Source organism: Triticum aestivum, chromosome 4A (assembly GCF_018294505.1).
Source record: "Triticum aestivum cultivar Chinese Spring chromosome 4A, IWGSC CS RefSeq v2.1, whole genome shotgun sequence".
In the NCBI taxonomy this organism is placed as follows: Eukaryota; Viridiplantae; Streptophyta; class Magnoliopsida; order Poales; family Poaceae; genus Triticum; species Triticum aestivum.
In genome coordinates, this window is record NC_057803.1 from 461,055,678 (window position 1) to 461,069,613 (window position 13,936).

The window sequence follows — 13,936 nt, forward strand, 5'->3', positions numbered from 1 at the left end:
GGTATGCTGACTATGCTAAATACATTATTGCTAAATATCTACCACCTAGCTTTACATACAACAAAAGAAAAAAATCTTCTATGATTTAAGACATTACTTTTGGGATGACCCACATATTTATAAAGGAGTAGATGGTATTATTAGACGTTGTGTACCTGAGCATGAACAGGGACAAATCCTATGGAAATGTCACTCCGAGGCTTATGGAGGGCATCACGCTGGAGATAGAACTGCTCACAAGGTATTGCAATCTGGATTTTATTGGCCTACTCTCTTCAAGGATGCCCGTGAAGGAAATATGCCCTAGAGGCAATAATAAATTTGTTATTTATATTTCCTTATATCATGATAAATGTTTATTATTCATGCTAGAATTGTATTAACCGGAAACTTAGTACATGTGCGAATACATAAACAAACAGAGTGTCACTAGTATGCCTCTACTTAACTAGCTCGTTAATCAAAGATGGTTAAGTTTCCTAACCATAGACATGAGTTGTCATTTGATAAACGGGATCAAATCATTAGAGAATGATGTGATTGACATGACCCATCCATTAGCTTAGCACTTTGATCGTTTAGTTTATTGCTATTGCTTTCTTCATAACTTATACATGTTCCTATGACTATGAGATTAGGCAACTCCCGAATACTGGAGGAACACTTAGTGTGCTATCAAATGTCACAATGTAACTGGGTGATTAAAGATGCTCTACATGTGTCTCCGATGGTGTTTGTTGAGTTGGAATAGATAGAGATTAGGATTTGTCACTCAGTGTATCAGAGAGGTATCTCTGGGCCCTCTCGGTAATGCACATCACTATGAGCCTTGCAAGTAATGTGACTAATGAGTTAGTTACAGGATGATGCATTACAGAACGAGTAAAGAGACTTACCGGCAACGATATTGAACTAGGTATGATGATACCGATGATCGAATCTCAGGCAAGTAACATATCAATGACAAAGGGAAAAATGTATGTTGTTATGCGGTTTGACCGATAAAGATCTTCGTAGAATATGTAGGAACCAATATGATCCAGGTTCCGCTATTGGTTATTGACCAGAGATGAGTCTCGGTCATGTCTACATAGTTCTCAAACCCGTAGGGTCCGCACGCTTAACGTTCGATGACGATATGTATCGTGAGTTATGTGATTTAATGTACCGAAGGTTGTTCAGAGTTCTGGATATGGTCACAGACATGACAAGGAGTCTCGAAATAGTCGATACATAAAGATTGATATATTGGAAGGTTATGTTTGGACACCAGAAAGGTTTCGGATAGGTTCAGGCATTTTCTGGAGTATCGGGGGGTTATCGGAACCCCCTGGGGGTTAATGGGCCTTCATGGGCCCTAGTGGAAGAGAGGAGGAGGAGGCCAAGTGGAGGCCCCCCCCAAGCCCAATCCGAATTGGGGAGGGGGCCGGCCCCCATTTCCTTCTCCCCTTCTTCCTCTTTCCTTCCCCTCCTAGTTAGACTAGGAAAGGGGGGAACCTACTCCTAGTAGGAGTAGGATTCCCCCCCTTGGGGCGCACCCCATGAGGTTGGCCGGCCCCCTCCTCCCCTCCTTTATATACGGGGGAGGGGGGCACCCCATAGACATACAAGTTGATTTCTTAGCCGTGTGCGGTGCCCCCCTCCACAGTTTTCCACCTCGGTCATATTGTTGTAGTGCTTAGGAGAAGTTCTGCATCGGTAACTTCATCATCATCATCAACACGCCGTCGTGCTGACGAAACTCTCCCTTGGCCTCAGCTGGATCTAGAGTTCGAGGGACGTCACCGAGCTGAACGTGTGCAGATCACGGAGGTGCCGTGCGTTCGGTACTTGATGAGTTGGATCGCGAAGACGTTTGACTATGTCAACCGCGTTACTTAACGCTTCCGCTTTTGGTCTACGAGGGTATGTAGACACACTCTCCCCTCTCATTGCTATGAATCTCCTATATATATCTTGCGTGATCGTAGGAATTTTTTTGAAATACTGCATTCCCCAACAGCCCGTAAGTTTGCCTCTTCTTGTGATGAATGTCAAAGAATATGTAATATCGGTAAGCGTCAAGAAATGCCTATGAATTATTCACTTGTTGTTGGACCATTTGATGTTTGGCGATTTGATTACACTAGACCTTTTCCTTCCTCTAATGGGTATACACATATTTTGGTTGCCGTTGATTATGTTACTAAATGGGTATAAGCTATTCCAACTAGTAGTGCTGATCACAACACCTCTATTAAAATGCTTAAGGAAGTTATTTTCCCAAGGTTTGGAGTCCCTAGATATTTAATGACTGATGGTGGTTCACACTTTATTCATGGTGCTTTCCGTAAGATGCTTGCTAAGTATGATGTTAACCATAGAATTGCATCACCCTATCATCCTCAGTCTAGTGGACAAGTTGAACTTAGCAATAGAGAAATAAAATGAATTTTGCAAAAGACTATTAATAGGTCCAGGAAGAATTGGTCTAAGAAATTAGATGATGCACTTTGGGCTTATAGAACAGGATATAAAAATCCTATGGGTATGTCTCCTTATAAAATGGTTTATGGAAAAGCTTGCCATTTGCCTCTTGAGTTAGAACATAAAGCATATTGGGCAGTTAAAGAACTCAACTATAATTTCAAACTTGCTAGTGAAAAGAGGTTATTTGATATAAGCTCCCTAGATGAATGGAGAACCCAAGCTTATGAAAATGCAAAGTTATTCAAAGAAAATTTAAAAGATGGCATGCCAAAAGAATTCAAAAGCGTGAGTTTAAAGTTGCAGAATATGTTCTTTTGTACAACTCTCACTTTAGATTTTTTGCAGGGAAGCTCCTCTCGAAATGGGAAGGCCCATATGTCATCGGAAGGAAATATGCCCTAGAGGAAATAATAAAGTTGTTATTTATATTTCCTTATATCATGATAAATGTTTATTATTCATGCTAGAATTGTATTAACCGGAAACTTAGTACATGTGTGAATACATAGACAAACAGAGTGTCCCTAGTATGCCTCTACTTGACTAGCTCGTTAATCAAAGATGGTTAAGTTTCCTAGCCATGGACATGTATTGTCATTTGATGAACGGGATCACATCATTAGAGAATGATGTGATGGACAAGACCCATCCGTTAGCTTAGCATACAGACTGTTCAGTTTTATTACTACTGCTTTCTTCATGACTTATACATGTTCCTCTGTCTATGAGATTATGCAACTCCCAAATACCGAAGGAACACCTTGGGTGCTATCAAACGTCACAACGTAACTGGGTGATTATAAAGATGCTCTACAGGTGTCTCCAATGGTGTTTGTTGAGTTGGCATAGATCGAGATTAGGATTTGTCACTCTGTCTATCGGAGAGGTATCTCTGGGCCCTCTCGATAATGCACATCACTATAAGCCTTGCAAGCAATGTGACTAATGAGTTAGTTGCGGGATGATGCATTACGGAACGAGTAAAGAGACTTGTCGGCAACGGGATTGAACTAGGTATTGAGATACCGACGATTGAATCTTGGGCAAGTAACATACCAATGACAAAGGGAACAACGTATATTGTTATGCGGTTTGACCGATAAAGATCTTCATAGAATATGTAGGAACCAATATGGGCATCTAGGTTCCGCTATTGGTTATTGACCGAAGATGAGTCTCGGTCATGTCTACATAGTTCTCGAACCCGTAGGGTCCACACGCTTAACGTTCTGTGACAATTTGTATTATGAGTTACGTGATTTGATGACCGAAGTTTGTTCGGAGCCCAGATGAGATCGGGGACATGAAGAGGAGTCTCGAAATGGTCGAGACGTGAAGATCAATATATTGGAAGTCTATATTCGGACATTGGAAAGGTTCCGAGTACCGGAGAGTTACGGGAATTCGTATTGGGCCTTAATGGGTCATACGGAAAAGGAGAGAAAGGCCTGAAGGGTGGCCGCCCCCCTTTCCCCCTTGGACTGGTCCGAATTGGACTAGGGAAAGGGGGTGCCCCTTCCTTCCTTCTCCTTCTCCATTCCCTTTTTCCTATTCCATGTGGGAGGTGGAATCCTACTAGGACTAGGGAATCCTAGTAGGACTCCACACTTTGGGCGTGCCCTATGAGGGCCGGCCTCCTCCTCCCTCCATCCTTTATATATGTGGCCAGGGGCCACCTCATAGACACACAAGTTGATCATTGATCTCTTAGCCGTGTCCGGTGCCCCCCTCCACCATAATCCACCTCGGTCATATCGTAGCGGTGCTTAGGCGAAGCCCTGTTCCGGTAGCATCATCATCACCGTCATCACGTTGTCGTGCTGATGAAGCTCTCCCTCGACGCTCTGCTGGATCGTGAGTTCGTGGGACATCACCGAGCCAAACGTGTGCAGACCGCGGAGGTGCCGTACTTTCAGTACTAGGATCGGTCGATCATAAAGAGGTACGACTAGCTCAACCGTGTTGTCATAACGCTTCCGCTTACGGTCTACGAGGGTACATGGACAACACTCTCCACTCTCGTTGCTATGCATCACCATGATCTTGCGTGTGCGTAGGAATTTTTTTGAAATTACTGCATTCCCCAAAAGTGGCATCCGAGCCAGGTCTATGTGTAGATGTTATATGCACGAGTAGAACACAAAGGAGTTTTGGGCATGGGTATATACATATTGCTTGCCATCACTAGTTGATTCTTGATTCAATGGTATTGTTGGATGAAGCGGCCCAGACCGACATTACGCGTACGCTTACGCGAGACTGGTTCTACCGACGTGCTTCGCACACAGGTGGCTGGTGGGTGTCAGTTTCTCCAACTTTAGTTGAATCGGATTCAATGAACAGGGTTCTTTCTGAAGATCAAAAAGCAATCACTATACTGCGTTGTGGTTTTTGATGCGTAGGTAAGAACGGTTCTTGCTCAGCCGGTAGTAGCCACATAAAACTTGCAACAACAAAGTAGAGGACATCTAACTTGTTTTTGTAGGGCATGTTGTGATGTGATATGGTCAAGACATGATGCTAAATTTTATTGTATGAGATGATCATGTTTTTTAACACAGTTATCGACAACTCGTAGGAGCCATATGGTTGTCGCTTTATTGTATGAAATGCAATCGCCATGTAATCGCTTTACTTTATCACTAAGCGGTAGCGATAGTCATAGAAGAAATAGTTGGCGGGATGACAACGATGCTTCGATGGAGATCAAGGTGTCAAGCCGGTGATGATGGTGATCATGACGGTGCTTTGGAGATGGAGATCAAAGGCACAAGATGATGATGGCCATATCATATCACTTATATTGATTGCATGTGATGTTTATCCTTTATGCATCTTATTTTTCTTAGTTCGGTGGTAGCATTATAAGGTGATCTCTCACTAAATTTCAAGGTATAAATGTTCTCCCTGAGTATGCACCGTCTCTACAGTTCGTCGTGCCGAGACACCACGTGATGATCGGGTGTGATAAGCTCTATGTTCACATACAACAGGTGCAAGCCAGTTTTGCACATGCAGAATACTCGGGTTAAACTTGACGAGCCTAGCATATGCAGATATGGCCTCGGAACACTGAGACCGAAAGGTCGAGCGTGAATCATATAGTAGATATGATCAACATAGTGATGTTCACCATTGAAAACTACTCCATCTCACGTGATGATCGGACATGGTTTAGTTGATATGGATCATGTGATCACTTAGATGATTAGATGGATGCCTATCTAAGTGGGAGTTCTTAAGTAATTTGATTAATTGAACTTAATTTATCATGAACTCAGTCCTGATAATTTTTGCATATCTATGTTGTAGATCAATAGCTTGCAATGTAGCTCCCCGTTTATTTTAGATATGTTCCTAGAGAAAAATAAGTTGAAAGATGATAGTAGCAATGATGCGGACTAGGTCTGTGATCTGAGGATTATCCTCATTGCTGCATAGAAGAATTATGTCCTTGATGCACCGCTAGGTGACAGACTATAGGATCGAAAGTATGTCTAGAGGGGGGGGGGTGATTAGACTACCTGACCAAATAAAAATCTAGCCTTTTTCCAATTTTAAGATTGGCAGATTTTGGCAACTTAGCACAAATCAAGTAAACAACCTACACATGCAATTCTAAGAGTATAACAACGGAATGTAAAACAATTGCATATGAAGGTAAAGGGAGGAGTTTGGAGGGAGCAAACGCAATGTAGACACAAAGATTTTTGGCGTGGTTCAGATAGGTGGTGCTATCGTACATCCACGTTGATGGAGACTTCAACCCACGAAGGGTAACGGTTGCGCGAGTCCACGGAGGGCTCCACCCACGAAGGGTCCATGAAGAAGCAACCTTGTCTACCCACCATGGCCATCGCCCACGAAGGACTTGCCTCACTAGGGTAGATCTTCACGAAGTAGGCGATCTCCTTGCCCGTACAAACTCCTTGGTTCAACTCCACAATCTTGACGGAGGCTCCCAAGTGGCACCTAACCAATCTAGGAGACACCACTCTCCAAAAGGTAATAGATGGTGTATTGATAATGAACTCCTTGCTCTTGTGCTTCAAATGATAGTCTCCCCAACACTCAACTCTCTCTCATAGGATTGGATTTGGTAGAAAGATGATTTGAGTGGAAAGCAACTTGGGTAAGGCTAGAGATGAAGATTTATGTGGTTGGAATGGAATATCTTGACCTCAACACAAGTGTGGGTGGTTCTCTCTTAGAAAATGTATGTTGGAAGTGTAGGCATATTCTGATGGCTCTCCTCACAAATGAAGAGTGGGTGGAGGGGTATATATAGCCTCCACACAAAATCTAACCGTTACACACAAATCACCAAACTCGGTGGGACCGAATTATAAAACTCGGTCAGACCGATTTAGTTCAAAATGTGAATGTTAGGATTTTCGGTAGGACCGACTTGTCAACTCGGTGGAACCGATTCCATTAGGGTTAGGGCATAACGTAATCTCCGTGAGACCAGTTTCACAAACTCGGTGGGACCGATTTTGGTAATAGGCAAATAGAGAGTTGGCCAGGCAAACTCGGTGGGACCGATTCGCTCATCTCAGTTAGACCGAAACGTTACGAAGGGGAAATAGAGAGTTTGCATTGCAATCTCGATGGGACCGATCGCTCATCTTGGTTGGACCAAAATGTTACGAAGGGAAACAGAGAGGTTGCAATCCCATCTCGGTGAGACCGAGATCCCTATCGGTGAGACCAAAATGACTAGGGTTTGTGGCAGTGGCTATGTCAAGTGAACTCGGTGGCGCCGGATAGAAGATTTCGGTGGGGCCGAGTTTGACTTTTGGTTTGGGACATATGTGGATATGAGAAAGTAGTTGAGGGTTTTGGAGCATATCACTAAGCATTTTGAGCAAGTAACTCATTAAGCAACACCTCACCCCCTTTTAATAGTATTGGCTTTTCCTATGGACTCAATGTGATCTTGGATCACTAAAAGTAAAATGTAGAGTCTTGTGCTTTGAGCTTGAGCCAATCTTTTGTCCTTAGCATTTTGAGGGGTCCACTTTCTAATCCATGCCATGCCAATCATTGAGCTTTCGCGAAATATATATCTTGAAATAGCATTAGCCCAATGAGCTATATGTTGTTAGGAAATACAAAAACCACCCAGGGATAGTTGCACTTTCAATCTCGCCCTTTTTGGTAATTGATGACAACATATAGATCAAAGCTTCGACAAATGATAATAAGATTGAAATACATCGTCGCTTTAAGAAGTATGTGATAAGCAAGAGCTACCCCTAAATTTGTCCATTATTTAAAATTTGGTTTTCAATGCAAATGCACAATTGATTAGGTTCATGGGTTACTCTTCCATGTCACATACATCTTGGTGGAGCGCTCAAAATGATAGAAATTAATAGCATGAATGTAGGATCTAGAAGTAGATGTGTCTAGAGGGGGGGGGGTGATTAGACACTTAGTGCTAAAGTTGCAATTTTTAGGCCTTTTTGGTTTGAGTGGAGTTTTAGGCACAATTTCAACATACACAATACATATCAAGCAAGCATGCAAAGAGTATATGAGCAGCGGAATGTAAAGCATGCAACTTGCAAGAATGTAAGGGGAAGGGTTTGGAGAATTCAGACGCAATTGGAGACACGGATGTTTTTCCCGTGGTTCGGATAGGTGGTGCTATCCTACATCCACGTTGATGGAGACTTCAACCCACGAAGAGTAACGGTTGCGCGAGTCCACGGAGGGCTCCACCCACGAAGGGTAATGGTTGCGCGAGTCCACGGAGGGCTCCACCCATGAAGGGTCCACGAAGAAGCAACCACCCACGAAGGGTCCACGAAGAAGCAACCTTATCTATCCTGTTGGAGAACGTAGCATAAATTCAAAATTTTCCTACGTGTCACCAAGATCTATCTATGGAGTCATCTAGCAATGAGGGAGGAGTGGATCTACATACCCTTGTAGATCGCGCGCAGAAGCGTTCAAGAGAACGGGGTTGATGGAGTCGTACTCGTCGTGATCCAAATCACCGATGATCCTACCGCCGAACGGACGGCACCTCCGCGTTCAACACACATACGGAGCAGCAACGTCTCCTCCTTCTTGATCCAGCAAGGGGGAAGGAGAGGTTGATGGAGATCCAGCAGCACGACAGCGTGGTGGTGGAAGTAGCGGGATTCCAACAGGGCTTCGCCAAGCGCTGCGGGAGGAGGGAGATGTGTCATGGGAGGGAGAGGGAGGCGCCAGGGCTTAGGTATAGTTGCCCTCCCTTCCCCCCACTATATATAGGGCCAAGGGAGAGGGGGAGGGCACAGCCTTGCCCCTTCCTCCAAGGAAGTGTGCGGCCAAGGGGGGGAGGAGTCCATCCTCCCCAAGGCACCTCGGAGGTGCTTTCCCCCTTTAGGACTCTCCCCTCCTCTTGTCCCTTTGGCGCATGGGCCTCTAGGGGCTGGTGCCCTTGGCCCATGTAGGCCAAGGCGCACCCCCTACAGCCCATGTGGCCCCCGGGGCAGGTGGCCCCACCCGGTGGACCCCCGGGACCCTTCCGGTGGTCCCGGTACAATACCGGTGACCCCGAAACTTGTCCCGATGGCCGAAATAGCACTTCCTATATATAATTCTTTACCTCCGGACCATTCCAGAACTCCTCGTGACGTCCGGGATCTCATCCGGGACTTCGAACAACTTTCGGGTTACCGCATACTAATATCTCTATAACCCTAGCGTCACCGAACCTTAAGTGTGTAGACCCTACGGGTTCGGGAGACATGCAGACATGACCAAGATGACTCTTCGGTCAATAACCAATAGCGGGATCTGGATACCTATGTTGGCTCCCACATGTTCCACGATGATCTCATCGGATGAACCACGATGTCAAGGACTTAATCAATCCCGTATACAATTCCCTTTGTCTAGCGGCACGATACTTGCCCGAGATTCGATCGTCGGTATCCCGATACCTTGTTCAATCTCGTTACCGGAAAGTCTCTTTACTCGTTCCGTAACACATCATCCCGTGATCAACTCCTTGATCACATTGTGCACATTATGATGATGTCCTACCGAGTGGGCCCAGAGATACCTCTCCGTTTACACGGAGTGACAAATCCCAGTCTCGATTCCTGCCAACCCAACAGACACTTTCGGAGATACCTGTAGTGTACCTTTATAGCCACCCAGTTACGTTGTGACGTTTGGCACACCCAAAGCACTCCTACGGTATCCGGGAGTTGCACAATCTCATGGTCTAAGGAAATGATACTTGACACTAGAAAAGCTTTAGCATACGAACTACATGATCTTTGTGCTAGGCTTAGGATTGGGTCTTGTCCATCACATCATTCTCCTAATGATGTGATCCCGTTATCAACGACATCCAATGTCCATGGTCAGGAAACCGTAACCATCTATTGATCAACGAGCTAGTCAACTAGAGGCTTACTAGGGACATGGTGTTGTCTATGTATCCACACATGTATCTGAGTTTTCTATCAATACAATTCTAGCATGGATAATAAACGATTATCATGAACAAGGAAATATAATAACAACTAATTTATTATTACCTCTAGGGCATATTTCCAACAGTCTCCCACTTGCACTAGAGTCAATAATCTAGTTCACATCGTCATGTGATTAACACTCACAGGTCACATCGCCATGTGACCAACATCCAAAGAGTTTACTAGTGTCACTAAACTAGTTCACATCATCATGTGATTAAGACTCAATGAGTTCTGGGTTTGATCATGTTATGCTTGTGAGAGAGGTTATAGTCAACAGGTCTGAACCTTTCAGATCCGTGTGTGCTTTACAAATCTCTATGTCATCTCCTAGATGCAGCTACCACGCTCTATTTGGAGCTATTCCAAATAACTGTTCTACTATACGAATCCAGTTTACTACTCAGAATAATCTGGATTAGTGTCAAAGCTTGCATCGGCGTAACCCTTTACGACGAACTCTTTTACCACCTCCATAATCGAGAAAATTCCTTAGTCCACTAGTTACTAAGGATAACTTTGACTGCTGTCCTGTGATCCATTCTTGGATCACTCTTGTACCCCTTGACTGACTCATGGCAAGGCACACTTCAGGTGTGGTACACAGCATAGCATACTGTAGAGCCTATGTCTTAAGCATAGGGGACGACCTTCGTCCTTTCTCTCTATTCTGCCGTGGTCAAGCTTTAAGTCTTAACTTCATACCTTACAACTTAGGCAAGAACTCCTTCTTTGACTGATCCATCTTGAACACCTTCAAGATCATGTCAAGGTATGTGCTCATTTGAAAGTACCATTAAACGTTTTGATCTATCCTTATAGATCTTGATGCTCAATGCTCAAGTAGCTTAATCCAGGCTTTCCATTGAAAAACACTTTCCAAATAACCCTATATGCTTTCCAGAAATTCTACGTCATTTCTGATCAGCAATATGTCAACAACATATACTCATCAGAAATTCTATAGTGCTCCCACTCACTTCTTTGGAAATACAAGTTTCTCATAAACTTTGTATACACCAAAATCTTTGATCATCTCATCAAAGCATGCATTCCAACTCCGAGATGCTTACTCCAGTCCTTAGAAGGATTGCTGGAGCTTTGAATACTTATTAGCATCTTTCGGGATTTGACAAAACCTTCCGGTTGTATCACATACAACCTTTCCTCAAGAAAAAAACATCGAGGAAACAATGTTTTGACATCCTATCTGCAAGATTTCATAAATAATGCAGTAATTGCTAATATAATTCCAATAGACTCTTAGCATCGCTACGAGTGAGAAAGTCTCACCGTAGTCAACTCCTTGAACTTGTCAGGAAACTTCTTAATGACAAGTCGAGCTTTCTTAATGGTGATACTTACCATCATTGTCCGTCTTCCTTTTAAAATCCATATGTACCTAACAGCCTTACGACCATCAAGTAGTTCTTCCAAAGTCTACACTTTGTTTTCATATATGGATCCTCTCTCGGATTATATGGCCTCGAGCCATTTTGGAATCCAGGCCCACCATCGCTTCTCCATAGCTCGTAGGTTCATTGTTGTCTAGCAACATGACTTCCAAGACAGGATTACGTACCACTCTGAAGTAGTACGCATCCTTGTCATCCTACGAGGTTTGGTAGTGACTTGATCTGAAGTTTCATGATCACTATCATAAGCTTCCACTTCAATTGGTGTAGGTGCCACAGGAACAACTTCCTGTGCCCTGCCACACACTAGTTGAAGAGACGGTTCAATAACCTTATCAAGTCTCCACCATCCTCCCACTCAATTCTTTCGAGAGAAACTTTTCCTCGAGAAAGGACCCGATTCTAGAAACAATCCCTTATTGCTTTCGGATCTGAGACAGGAGGTATACCCAACTGTTTTGGGTGTCCTATGAAGATGCATTTATCCGCTTTGGGTTCGAGCTTATCAGCCTGAAACTTTTTCACATAAGCGTCGCAGCCCCAAACTTTTAAGAAATGATAGCTTAGGTTTCTCTAAACCATAGTTCATATGGTGTCATTTCATCAGAATTACGTGGTGCCCTATTTAAAGTGAATGTAGTTGTCTTTAATGCCTAACCCATAAACTATCGTGGTAATTCGATAAGAGACATCATGGTATGCATCATATCCAATAGGGTGCAGTTATGATGTTCGGACACACCATCACACTATGGTGTTCCAGGCTGTATTAGTTGTGAAACAATTTCCACAATGTCTTAATTCTGTGCCAAACTCGTAATTCAGATATTCATCTCTATGATCATATCATAGATATTTTATCCTCTTGTCACGACGATCTTTCAACTTCACCCTGAAATTACTTGAACCTTTCAATAATTCAGACTCGTGATTCATCAAGTAAATATACTCAACATCTACTCAAATCATCTGTGAAGTAAGAACATAACGATATCCACTACATGCCTCAGCACTCATTGGACTGCACACATCAAAATGTATTACTTCCAACAAGTTGCTTTCTAGTTCCATTTTACTGAAAATGAGGCTTTCAGTCATCTTGCCCATGTAGTATGATTTGCATGTCCCAAGTGATTCGAAATCAAGTGAGTCAAAACGGTCCATTTGCATGGAGTTTCTTCATGCATATACACCATGGTTCGCATGTCTCAAACTTTTCAAAAACGAGTGAGCCCAAAGATCCATCAACATGGAGCTTCTTCATGCGTTTTATACTGATATGACTTACGTGGCAGTGCCACAAGTAGGTGGTACTATCATTACTATCTTTTGGCATGAACATGTGTATCACTACGATCGAGATTCAATAAACCATTCATTTTCAGGTGTAAGACCATTGAAGGTATTATTCAAACAAAATAGAGTAACCATTATTATCCTTAAATGAATAACCGTATTGCGATAGACGTAGTCCAATCATGTCTATGCTCAACGCAAATACCAAATAACAATTATTTAGGTTTAACACCAATCTCGATGGTAGAGGGAGCATACAATACTTGATCAACCTTGGAAATACTTCCAACACATATCGTCATCTCACCTTTAGCTAGTCTCCGTTTATTCCGTAGCTTTTGTTTTGAGTTACTAACACTTAGCAACCGAACCGGTATCTAATACCCTGGTGCTACTAGGAGTACTAGTAAAGTACACATCAACACAATGTATATCCAATATACTTCTATCGACCTTGCCAGCCTTCTTATCTACCAAGTATCTAGGGTAATTCTGCTCCAGTGGCTGTTCCCTTTATTACAGAAGCACTTAGTCTCGGGTTTGGGTTCAACCTTGGGTTTCTTCACTAAAGCAGCAGCTGAATTGCCGTTTCATGAAGTATCCCTTCTTGCCCTTGCCCTTCTTGAAACTAGTGGTTTCACCAACCATCAACAATTGATGCTCCTTCTTGATCTCTACTTTTGTGGTGTCGAACATCGCGAATATCTCAAGGATCATCATATATGTCCATGATATATTATAGTTCCTCACGAAGCTCTAGCAGCTTGGTGGTAATGACTTCGGAGAAACATCACTATCTCATCTGGAAGATTAACTCCCACTCGATTCAAATGATTGTTGTACTTAGACAATCTGAGCACAAGTTCAACAATTGAGCTTTTCTCCCTTAGTTTGCAGGCTAAGAAAATTGTCGGAGGTCTTATACCCCTTGACGTGGGCACGAGCCTGAAATCCCAATTTCAGTCCTTGGAACATCTCATATGTTCTGCGATGATTCAAAAACGTCTTTGGTGCCTCAATTCTAAACCATTTAGCATTACGCACTGAACTATCATGTAGTCATCAAAATGTGTATGTCAGATGTTCACAACATCCACAGACGACGTTCGAGGTTCAGCACACTGAGCGGTGCATTAAGGACATAAGCCTTCTATGAAGCAATGAGGAAAATCCTCAGTTTACGGACCTAGTCCGCATAGTTGCTACTATCAACATTCAACTAAATTTTCTCTAGGAACATATCTAAACAGTAGAACTAAAGCGCGAGCTACGACA